Here is a 12620-nt window from a genome sequence, read left to right on the forward strand (position 1 = left end):
TGAAAAACTATCAGTTGTCCTGCTTTCTCAAACCAAGATGTCATCTATAAATTACCCTACGTGGGTAACAAACAACTGCTTTGCCTTTTAATTTTGTTTGTGATGTCTTTAACAAGTTTCCATGTTTTAGCTGGTTATTTATCAATTTGTACTTTTTGATTTCTTCCACAGCTTTTAGTCTATGAAGTCCTTACACATTTAAGTGTTCAATACATAATCAGCTACATTTTTTTACTGTTTTATAGCAATCATTTCTGTTTTTTATTGTCCACTCTCAAGTGTATATCTCTTTAAACACTATAGTTTTGCCTGTTTTCTTTCTTACGAAATCATCTGTTTTACAGGAAAGTTGCAAGAGTTGCAGATAAAAGTCCCATACAAGTTTTACTCACAGCCTCTAATGTTCACATTCTCTCAAGACAAAGTTTTTTTCCGAACCATTTAAATTAAGAGACATGAAACTTTACCCACAAATATTTACCTCCTAAATATAAGGACATTCTTTTACATAACCACAGCTAAATGATCAAAATCAGGAAATCATTTTATAATATTATCTAATCCACAGACTATTACTGTTATCGAATTCACAGCCAATTTTCTTAATAATATCCTGTATAGCAAAAAGAAAAGGTTCTCCTAGTACAGAATCCATAACTGTCTTGTCTCCTGACTCTCATTTAATCTGGAACAGTTCCTTAGCCTGTCTTTATCTTTTGTCACCTTGATGTCTTTGAAGAGTACAGGCCAGTTATTTTGTACTATGTTTCTCAGTTTAGGTTTCCTCGTGATTAAATTCATGTTATGCATTTGTGGCGGGGGGAGAGGACCACGTAAGTTATGCTCTGTCCGTCTCAGGGCATCACAGCAGAATGCACATGATATCAGTTTGTCCCACTGCTGGTGAGGTCAACTTTGATTACCTGGTTAAAATCACATATGCCAGATTTCTCCACAGTGATCACTAGCTTTCCTTTGACGATTAATAAGTACTGCGTAGGGAGATACTTTGAAACTATTTTCTGTATTTTTATGGCTTCCTTTATGGCTTTAAAATTTTAACTGGACATTTTTTCTCAAATGTATTTTGGTATATACCATGTCAGTTAACATTCTCATCAACTCTGGGTATTGAATAACCAATTCCTCCCACACTGAAGTGCTGAACTTCATTTATTTTACAATAACCCCATAGACACATTTAATATACATGAGTTACAGTATATCTCAGCATCTAGTCCATAGATCTGTCTATTCTTGTACTATTTTCATAGTGATGTAATTACTATAAATTTATATTGCACATCATTGCCTACAGAGAGAGAGATTATTTAGTATCTAAGTAGAGCCAATCCTATTTACTCTTCATTTTACAAATTCTTTCCAGCAAAGTTTTACTTTTTTGATCTAGCAGATGAACTTTAGAATCATTTTCCTAAAAGAAAAAAAATTCCCACCAGTGTTTTGGTTCCAATTCTTGTAAACTTAATCTGTGCGGCCTCTTCAAGCAAAATACTCCTGTTCCCAAAGACAATATGAATCTGATAGGCAAGCTTGCAAGAAGGAAAAATTAACCAAAGCTTTATATTTCTTTCTTGCCACAGAGTAAGTTTTATATTTTCCAGAATACAACTAGAACAAAAGAGGACCTGAGCAAGGGAGAATGGGCAAGTTTGTCTGATCATTTCCTAAAGAACCGAGTATGAAGAACAGTTCTATTTACTCGTCTTGATACGAAGTAAGAACCGTGTGTGGATTAGCCAGGGTTTGGGGATAGCATCGATACCAGTGTACCCCCTCTAACATGAACACTACTCATTCACTGCTTAGGTCAACCTAAAGCTTCACGAGAGTGATCGATACTACTGACATTCCATTGTCTGGCTGTCCTGGTAACCAAAGGCAAGCATTTGCCAGGTAGCTGACTAAGGCTGAGAATGCAGCCTTCTGGCTGAAAAAGTGAGACTAAGCGGCCCAAAAGACAGACAAGCCTCTAATATAAATCTGATCTATACCACATTCTACATAAGTCATAATGAGGAGAAGAAACATTTAGTTTTCTTTGAACTTTTCCAAATATATGGGTGGCTTATGGGTTAATTTACAAAGAGAAAAAATATGCATGTAAAGTTCATTTAGGTAAAAATGAGATTTGCACAAGAGGTGAGTTTTAAAGTTTCCAAAACATAATCTCATTTAAAGGGGGCAATTTGAACATCAGTAAGAATAACTGCACCTGACTGAAACATATCAAATAAACAATTTCATTATTTTGAAAACAGTTGAATATTCAGCACCACAAACAGCTGTTTATGTGCACTATATATCTACTGATGTTTATAAGTAGTTCTAATGTACTTAAATAACAATAAAACTACTGCATGTTAATGTAAATAACTTTTACACATAAAATAAGTTTTAATTTTTATTTTTCAGTTAGAGTTGACATTCAATATTATGTAAGTTTCAAGTGCACAGCAAAGCAGGCAGACATTTATGTAACTTGAGAAGTGATCCCTCTGAAAGTACAGTATCCCCAACAGTATACAGTTATTACAATACTACTGACTATGCTCCTTATGTTGTACTTTACAATCTCATGCCTATTTTGTAACTGCCAATTGGTACTTCATAATTCCTTTACCTTTTTCACCCAGTCCCCCAACACCCTCCCACCTGGTAACAATCTGTTTCTTATATCTATGAGTTTGTTTCTGTTTTACTTCTTTACTTGTTTTTTTAGATTCCATATATAAGTAAATGATGTGGTATTTGTCTTTCTCTGAATGCTTATTTCACTTAGCATAACATCCTCTAGGTCCATCCATGTCATCACAAATGCTAAAACTTCACAGTCTTTTTTTAGGGCTGAGTAATATTCTAGGGTGGAGAAAAAGTAAATTTCCAGTTATTCATATAGAAAATAACACAAGAATAAGTAAATAATAATACAACAATAAATTCCAGCCCCAGCTGATGTAGCTCAGTGGATTGAGCACAGGCCTGTAAACCAAAGGGTCACCGGTTCAATTCCCAGTCAGGGCACATGCCTGGGTTGTGGGCTGGGTCCCCGGCAAGGGGTGCACAAGAAGCAACTACACATTGATGTTTCTCTCCCTCTCTTTCTTCCTCCCTTCCTCTCTCACTAAAAATAAATACACTTTCTTCTTCAAAATAAATAAATAAATAAATAAATAAATGTTTCACATAAACCTACTTTTGCCCTACCCTATATGTACCACATCTTTATCCAATCACTTATCAATGGACACTTCGGTCTTGTTTTCTTATTCATTCAGCCACCCAATGTCTTTTGATTGGAATATTTAATTCATTCACATTTAAAGTAATTATTGATAGGCATGTAGCTCTTGCCATTTAATTATTAATATTATTATTTTCAGTTTTCTTCTTAAAGAAGTTCCTTCAACATTTCTTGTAATATTGGCTTGGTGGTGTTGAACTCCTTTAGGTTTTTCTTGTCTGGGAAGTTCTTGATCTCTACTTTGATTCTAAATGATAGCCTTGCTGGGTAGAGTAATCTGGGTTATAGGTTCTTGCTTTTAATCCTTGTGAATATTTCATGCCAATCCCTTCTGGCCTGCAAAGTTTCTGGAGCTCCCTTGTAGGAAACGAACTGCTTTTCTCTTGCTACTTTTAAGAATGTCTTGAACTGTTGGCATTTTAATTATGATGTGTCTTAATGGTCTTATGATGTGGGCATCTTCGGGTTCACCTTGTTTGGGGCTCTCTGTGCTTCCTGGATTTGTATGTCTATTTCCTTTGCCAGGATAAAGTTCTCTGTCACTATTTCTTCAAATAGGTTTTCAATCCCTTGCTCTCTTTCTTCTGTTTCTGGTAATCAATATGATGCAAATATTGTTATATTTGATGTTGTCTCAGGGGTCCTTTAAACTATTCTCATTTCCAGGATGGGTGGGGGGGGTGGTATTTTTCTCTTTTTTGCTGTTCTGATTGGTTGTCTTCTGTTACTTTGTCTTCCTATTTATTTCATCCTCTGCATCATCTGATCTGCTGTTGATTTCATCTAATATGTTCATTTCAGTTACTGTATTCATTTCTTACAGGTTCTTTTCTAGTTTCTATTTATTTGTTTGTTTACCATCTCCTTGTTGAAGTTCTGAGTTCATCTATTCTTGTCCTAAATTCATGGAGCAATCTTATAAACCAGTGTTCTGAATTCTGTAACTGGTAGCTGGCCTCCATTTTTTAGTTCCTTTTCTGGAGTCTTGTTCTATTCTTTCGTTTGGGACGTATTTGTTTGTTTCCTCATGTTGGTTGCTTCCCTATGTCTGTTTCTACCGAATATATATTAGGTAGATCTGCTACATCTCCAAGTCTTGGCAGAGTGACCTTATGTAGTAGGTGTCCTGTGGGGTTCAGTGGCACAGTCTCCCTGCTCACCTGAGCCAAGTGCTCCAGTTGTATCCCTTATATTGGCTGAGGGTGCCCTCCTGTTGTAGTCGAGCCTTGACTGCTGTTGGAACCTCAGTGGGTGGAACTAACCCTCAGACTGACTCAGTGTGAGGATGGGCCATGACTACAGCTGGTGAGCTGTTGTGTGGGCACTGACTCCATGGAGTAGGATTTGCTTTAGCAGGGCTCTGGTACCTGCTGCGTCCACCCTTTGGGTATGTCCTTTGTGGAGCTACTTGGGTGGTATTCTGATATGGTCAAAGGCTTGTCACCAGGTGTGTTGGTTCTGGGACTTCTTGGAAGAGATTGTGGTGCAAGCCTAGGTCAGCTGCTGCCTGTGCCCAGCCCAGAGGTACCTGGTAGAAGCTACGAAGTGATCTATGGTCGGTAACTGCCTATACTGGGCATGGAAGTGCCTAGCAGAGGCTGTGCTGTGAACTGAAAACAGCTGCAGTCTGGGGGCCACTTAGCAACAGAAGTACAGGGCACACTGAGGCCAACTGCTGCATTTTTGGGGACTGTGGACCCTGCAGGGATTTTAAGGAGTCTTTGGTATGCACCAAGGACAACCCCTTGTGAAGAGCAGCCACTTAAAAGAGGTTTGAGCCTGCGCACAAGGTGGGTAGTGCAGGTTCTCAGGGTGGAGTGTTTGTTGGAGACTCAGGTACGGTGCCTGCAGGTTGGGTTGGGAGAGGGATCAACAAAAGAACAAGGTGTCCACTTTCCAGCTCTGCGGGCCAAGGGCTCGACAAAGAAACAAAATGGCAGAGAGAACTGCCCCTCCAGGCCTGGCCCTGAAGCCAAACACTTCAATTCCTCCCTGTATATCCCTGGCAATTTTTCGAGCAGCTGCCCAGGGCTAGAGTTCAAATCGAGGCAGGAGCTCAGAGCAAGCGTGTCCCTCAGTGACTAAGTACATGTACAGGCCCTTTAAGAGGATGCCTGGGTTTTCAAGAGCTCTCCATCTGACCAGGAGGGAACCCCTGCTGATTTTCACAGCCAGATATTGTTGGGACTCCTCTTCCTGGCACTGGTGGTCCAAGCTGGGGATCCCAGTATAGGGCTGGTACCCCTCACCCTGGGGCAACCTCCACAGCTGAGGTATCCCTCTGGATTACCACCACATGTGGGTGCAGGACCAGCCCGTTTCATGTCTCCGCCCCTCCCACCCATCTCGCATGGCTTCTTCTCTATGACCTTAGTGATGAGTTCTGTTCGGCTAGTCTTCAGTCAGTTCTCTAGGGTGCTTGTTCTATAACTTAGTTGTGATTTGGTGTGCTCACGGGAGCGGTGGGCACAGTGTTTACCTACACCATCTTGACCAAAAGGCTCAAAAATAGCTCTATTTTCTAAAACAAAACAATTACTGAGAACAATGGCATTGTTTTACATGCAAATTTCAGTAATATCTGGTTAAAGAGAAGACAACTGACTTCTCAACAGCTTCTGCATTTTTATGTTACATAGTTTCTGGAAAATTCCACTGTATACTCATCAAAATGGGAGCAAAAGCAGCAAATGGAGTCTTAAAATTATTATTTAAATTTTCTGACCTCATAGAACCCCTAAAAATGTCTCAAGATCCCCTGCAGGTTCGCAGACTACACTTGGAAAATGACTAAATTAGAATATCATGATTTTCGAATCCCTAAGTAATAACCATAGGCATAGAGTTAGTATTAGCAGCTAACACAACCACCCACCCACCCACCCCCAAAAAGTCTCTCCATAAAAGAACACACCCAACCTATGAAACAGTGGCTCTTCCCTGATCCGTTCCTCAAATTAAATGTGGATCTTAAGAAGCTACCATATCCAACTATCAACTTACAGGTAACATATTACAGAGTAACACTGACCCTATGTGCATAAAATCAGTAAAACCCAAATACTGTGAAACTACTGAATAAATGACTGGGCTTAGGGAGGGGGAAGAAAGAAGAGGGGGGAGTTGGAAGAAGGGAGAAGGGAGACAGAATAAGAGTAAAAAACAGCCTTGGCTGGTGTAACTCTTAGATGAAGTTCAGAAAATGTTCAAAAGCTTCAAAATGGCCTAACATTACAGAGGAACAATATAAACATCAGCTAATACTCTACATTTTGAACTAAATGATAAAATATAACATATCCAAGTTTGTGCAAAGCAGTTAAAGCAGAGCTTAGAGAGAAAATTTATTGCTCTAAAATAATATTAGGAAAAAAAGTTCTCAAATCAATTACCTTAGGTTCCACCTTAACAAGCTAAGAAAAGCAAATAACCCAGAGTAAATAGAATAAAGACCCAACTATATAGACCCAATACACATTATACAGTAGGGTCTATTATGAATAACTTTACATCAATAAATATGACAACTTAGATGAAACAGGCAAATTCCCTGAAAAATACAACTCATCAAAACTGACACAAGAAACTGATCATCTGAGCCCTGGCTGGTGTAGGTGTAGCTCAGTGGACTGAGCGTGGGCTGCGAACCAAAGGGTCGCCAGTTCAATTCCCAGTCAGGGCACATGCCTGGGTTGCGGGCCAGGTCCCCAATGGGGGCCGTGTGAGAGGCAACCACACATTGATGTTTCTCTCTCTCTTCAAATAAAAAATAAATAGATAGATAAATAAATAAATAAGGAAAAGGAAAAGAAAAAAAAACCTGATAATCTGAATTAACAACCCTGGGTCATTTTCATTCTCTGTGCCAGTGGCACTTGGCTCCCAATGTTCCTTTCTCTCCTCCGAGAGAGCCCAGTCATCTCCATTTGAGCATTTGGCCAAAGATGACTGAGTCACCACCCCCAAATAAGACTACACCATTTGGTCCCGGCAGCTGCCGACAGGGGAGAGGGTAATGAGGACAGAAAGGGACGACCCAACTTGCTCTCCATGTCGAACAACAGGAGATCACTCAAGTGGCCATATAAATGTGGCTGCGTGACCAGTTTGCCACCCCTAACCCAGAACATGTAAAGCGACCTCTTAGAAAATGAAACTGAAGGACCTGTACTACCTGGCTTCAAGATTTATTTCAACACAGTGTAGCACTGGCATAAGGATTAATGAATAAATAAATGAAAATGGAGAGCTCAGAAACATACCGATACTTACAAGGTCACTTCATTTTTGACAAAAGCTCCAAAGCAATCCATTGAAGAAAGTGTTTTGAACAAACGAAGCTGGAACAACTACGTACACTCATGGAAACCTATAAACTTTGACTGCTATCATATATACACTAAAATTAATTTGAGATGGATCATAGATGTAAACATAAAAGCTAAGGCTTTTAGAGCCTCTAAAATATAAAATGAGGTTATTCTCATTATGTGAGAGAAGGCAGAAATTTCTCAAGACAGAATAGAGAAAGCAGTAATTATAAAACTATGAATTGATGCATTTTATTTAAATAAAAAACCAATCTTCTGCTTATCCACAGACATCAGTAAGAAAATAAATGAGACAGCCACAGACTGGGAGGAAATATTCCCCAAACATATATCTGACAAAGAAGAATGAACAAGTTCTGATACCTTCATACAACTGAATACTATTCAGTAATAAAAAGAGGACCAAGCTACAGGCATCCGCGTGCACAACTCTCAAAAGCAGCCTTTATACGAAATGGCACATGATTTACTATTTTACTTATACGAATAGAAACGAAAATCAGAACGGGACTGCCTCTGAAATGAGAGCGATTCAATGGGAAGGGATGTCAGGGAACTTTTTCAGGATGATGGTCATGTTCTGTATCTTTATGGGGCTTTGGGTTACCAAACTAGATTCACTTATCAAAACTCTTCCAAAGGTACACTTAAGATTTTTCCATTTCATTGTATGTAAATTATACCTCAAAAAACTAACAATAATAATTGTAGTTAATGATAGAGTAAAGATTTTAGGTGTGATGTGAACTAACATTTGCAATTTACTTTGAAATGAGTAACAAATGGATAGACACATAGATTACTTGCTAAATATAACACAACAGTTATAGTTATTGTACCTGCATAATTTATCAACTTCTAAGTACATTTGAGTGTTTCATAGTAAACTGTTGGGAAGCTGGAGGCGGGGGAAGACAGACAGATCTGGCTGTTGTGCTGTGGCTTAGAGCCTCTGAGCCCGACCAGGGCCCTGTGACGAGCGGGGGCTTCTGAGACACACTGCAGCAGGCACCCGAACCAGGCCCCCGGCAAGCAGAGCAGCTGTTGCAGTAGAGCACGCACACTACCAGGAGGCTCCACTCACCTACACTAAGACCCACGGCACCTCGCTGTGTGAGACGGCACAACGAAGAACAAGTTATGGCACCAGATGACTGCTCACAGCCACTCCATCCTTGGAAGACAGCCAGATCTGTCTTCCCCCGCCACCAACCTCTCAACATTTTATCATGAAATACGCAGATACAATAACTGTAACTACTGTGCTATATGTAGCAAATATCTATGTATCTATCCATCTGTTACTCATCACAGGCCAGTATGAGCTTGTCCTAGGGGAATTGGTGGTATCCATGGTCCACTAAAAGACCGACATATCTAATTCTTCAAAGAGATCCTGTTGGATATGGGCTCTTCCTACTCCTCTACATAGCTGATCTTTCCTGTGCAGGATGGCTTGAATTTCATGAAACAACATAAAAATACCATCACCAATTCTTCAAAAATCTATGGGCCCAGAGCCTGTCCCAAGTTTCTTCTTACCAGCTCGTAACGCACCCTACCACTAGACGGCACCCTCTGTTGCCAGTATGAATGTCAGCTTCCGTCCTAGCAGCTGAACAGGCTTCCAGTTCTGCAGTGAGAACCCAGTATCAACTTTCAGGAGCCTGAGTAGCAGCAGGTGCTGGAGCAATGGAAAAGACACAGGTGAAGGGCAATTCAGACTCGTGTCATAAGGCACTTGTGATACGAGTTTGCTGCAAAGCCTGAAGTCACTTAAGTGGCAGTGTTTCCCAGGGACTCCAGGTTACAGAGCATCCAGATTCAGGGTAGCCACCTGCTGTGAGCCTAGCCCCTCCCCATGGGCTCTGACACAAAACCTGGCTCTACCGCAAGGAGCGAATGATACAGGCCCCAAGAAGTTGCCTGGTCCCAGCCAGGCCTTTGCAGGTTGAACAGCGATCCATCGAGCCTCCAATCCTCTGTCAGCAGTACAGAGTTTGAAAACCCGTATTTGCATTTATAATGTATAGGTCTTACTTGCATTTTGATTCAAACAGACTCTTAAAAGGAGGAAAGAAAACACATAGGTGTATTTCTTCACATTCAAAAATTAAACAAATATTCTTCTTAAATAATTCAACAGTATGCCTCAATATTCTTGAGTTAGATGGTTTTAAATCTCAAATACCTCACGTGGAAGAGATTTTCTGATAACTACATTTTTATAGATAAATTTTTAATGTTACCATCATTAATGAATTAATTTTTCACATTTATTAATAGCATGCTGGCTGAAATTTAACAAAAATTTCCCCCTACAGTGTAGAGGGGACTAAATTCACTAAATTCAGTTCAAAGCACATCATTTTCCTATGAAACTTTTCCCCCCTGAGCTTAGGAATCGATTAAAAAGGTGTCTGCACATAAAACTGACACCTTACATATATATAATGGGTCAATTTCTAAACACCTCACATACAGTATCTTCAAATCAACCTTCTGAAATAGGCAGGACAGGTATTACACGGATTAGAAAGGAAAATGGGGCTCAGGAAAGGAAGTCTGCCCAAGGTGACAGGGTCCATGAATCAGTGGTGCAGAAACCAGACCACAGACAGCTCCCAGCCCAGCTCTGGAGTCGACACTACACTGGTTTTCTCAAGGTGGTCTACGGCTGTCAGCATCAGAATCACATGGGATTCTGGCTTAAAATACAGACACACTCCTGCGCCCCAACCCATACCCAGGGTCAGAATCTCTGGAGAGTAGAACCCAGGACTTTAAAATTTTTAATAAAATTTTAAAAAAAATTTAAAACTCACCACAAGTAAGACCAGTGAAACTCACATGGGTATGAAGTTTGAAACTCCCTTGGAGAGAGAGAGATATATTCTTGTATACATTCTCGCTGCTGCTGGCATAATGAGTAAGTATGAAGGAGTATGCCATGGAAATATCTATAATGTTTTGAGGATAATCAGAGCAATACAGAGGAAACTATGAGCAATAAAAAATGTGAAAAAAATCTTACAGTAAATGCTATTTTTAAAAATAGTTTAAATATGAGTGGAGGTTTTCATTCCTGTGGGCTAAAATGCTCCTGGAAAGATTTGACAAGAGAGTACAAACACTAACAGGTCTCAGGAAGCAGATTCAGTGTGAATAGAACAGCATAAGCAAAATGGCAAGACTAGAATACAGCCAGCATATACAGAAAACAAAAACCAAGATCACTGTAAACAAGACATTTCTGCTGGGAATGAAACAAGAATAAAATTAACTAGGAAAAGCGGTCAGGTTATAAAAAAATTGTATTAATAACTGAAGACTCTGGCCCTGGCTGGTGTGACTCAGTGGGCTGAGTGCCAGCCTGCAAACCAAAGGGTCGTTGGTTTGACTCCTGGACAGGTCACATGCCTGGATTGTGCACCAGGTGCCCAGGTGGGGGCGCACGAGAGGCAACCAATCAATGTTTCTCACACAAAAAATGATTCTCTCCCTCTCATCCTCTGTAAAATTAAAATAATTTTTTAAATGTTTAATTAAGAACTGAAGACTTAATGAAGTGTTACTGTGGTATTCCACATCCAACCATCTACAGATCAAACTGGACCACTGGCCTGTTTTTGTCCTGTTCCTGACCTAAGAACCGTTCCCATGTGTTGAAAGGTGTATACTTTCAAACAAGAATACGCAACAGAGACCGCAGGTGGTCTGCAGAGCCCACAGTATTTACTCTCTGGCCCTTTACAGAAAACACTTGTCCACTTCTGCTACAAGCAGCAGGGCATTTATAAATCCTGGAGTAGTACGTATGTAACTTAACTCTGCCACTCAATGATAGATTTAATATGTAAAATAACTGCCAGTTTACATTATTATTTAAGCGTGCATAAATTCAGTTAAAATGCTCCATGAATTTAAATATATAACTCAAATATTAATGTAAATAACACTATTGTAGTCCATGAAAACTGGAAAATCCCTCTCATTAAACAACTCACAGCAAGGAGTGAAACAATATTAATCCATCTCCTATTCCATGTTCTATCTTAGATTCTGATTCAATAGCACCCCACTATCTATTATTCAACAAGAAATATGCTGGAAATCTCCACAGGTTGCCTGAGTTGAAAGCATTCTGAACTTTCTACATAAAGACGTTATTGTTACTGCCCTGGCTGGGTGGCACAGTTGGTTGAGGCATCAATCAGTATATCAAAAAATACTGTGGGTTCAGTCCTCGGTCATGGTACATACCTAGGTTGTGGGTTCAAACCCCAGTCAGGAAGCGTATGGGAAGAAACCGATCAATGTTTCTCTCTCACATCAAAGTCTGTCTCTCTCTCTCCTCCTCCCCCTTTCCCTCTCCCTCTCTAAAAATGTCAATAAACATATCCTCAGGTAAGAATTAACAACAACAAAAAAGTTGTTACCATTTTACACTTGGAGAAGTTGAGGCTCAAAAGCATCTTGACCAACATCCTTAACCTCTCAAGTCCAATCTGATCCTTTACTAAGAAAACCACTGCACTTCAAGAAATACTTAACAAGCCCTGCCCAACTTCATCCATTTCCCCATGGAGAAGCAAATTGAGTGAAGATTGTTTAGATTTTAACTGAATTTCAGAGAAATATAGTCTGATGCACTGATTTAGGACTTATCCACAAGCTCACTGTCTTTGCTGTGATAATGTCCCACAGGCTCCATCTGACATTGGCCTTCTACTTCCCAGAATCCACTACTGTATACTGAAAATGACCAACACATCATGGAGACAGGATGATTTATGAAACAGCCACTAGTGTCCTGTTTAGTCTCACTACAGATTCTGAGTACAACATATCATAAAATGATACCTGGACTTACAATGACACAGCTTGTGAAATTTGGAATTTTAAATTTAGAAATAGCCCTGGCTGGTGTGTCTCAGTGCCGGTCTGCAAACCAAAGGGTTGCCAGTTCAATTCCCAGTCTAGGGCACATGCCTGGGTTGCAGGCCATGTCCTCAGTGGGGGGA

General features: G+C 40.0%; 1 protein-coding gene and 1 long non-coding RNA gene across 13 annotated transcripts in view; both read right to left on the reverse strand.

The window, feature by feature from the left end:
• Positions 1-12620, reverse strand: part of AGFG1 (ArfGAP with FG repeats 1) — a 64177-nt gene that overhangs the window by 32029 nt on the left and 19528 nt on the right. The gene's annotated exons all lie outside the window — the stretch shown is intronic.
• On the reverse strand, positions 6609-10913 carry LOC118499981. Its single transcript, XR_004902500.1, has 2 exons — positions 7086-10913; positions 6609-6851 (listed from the first exon to the last, which is right to left on the reverse strand). It is a non-coding gene; the product is annotated as an uncharacterized LOC118499981 (long non-coding RNA).

The sequence above is a fragment of the Phyllostomus discolor genome, chromosome 4 (genome assembly GCF_004126475.2).
Source record: "Phyllostomus discolor isolate MPI-MPIP mPhyDis1 chromosome 4, mPhyDis1.pri.v3, whole genome shotgun sequence".
NCBI lineage: Eukaryota > Metazoa > Chordata > Mammalia > Chiroptera > Phyllostomidae > Phyllostomus > Phyllostomus discolor.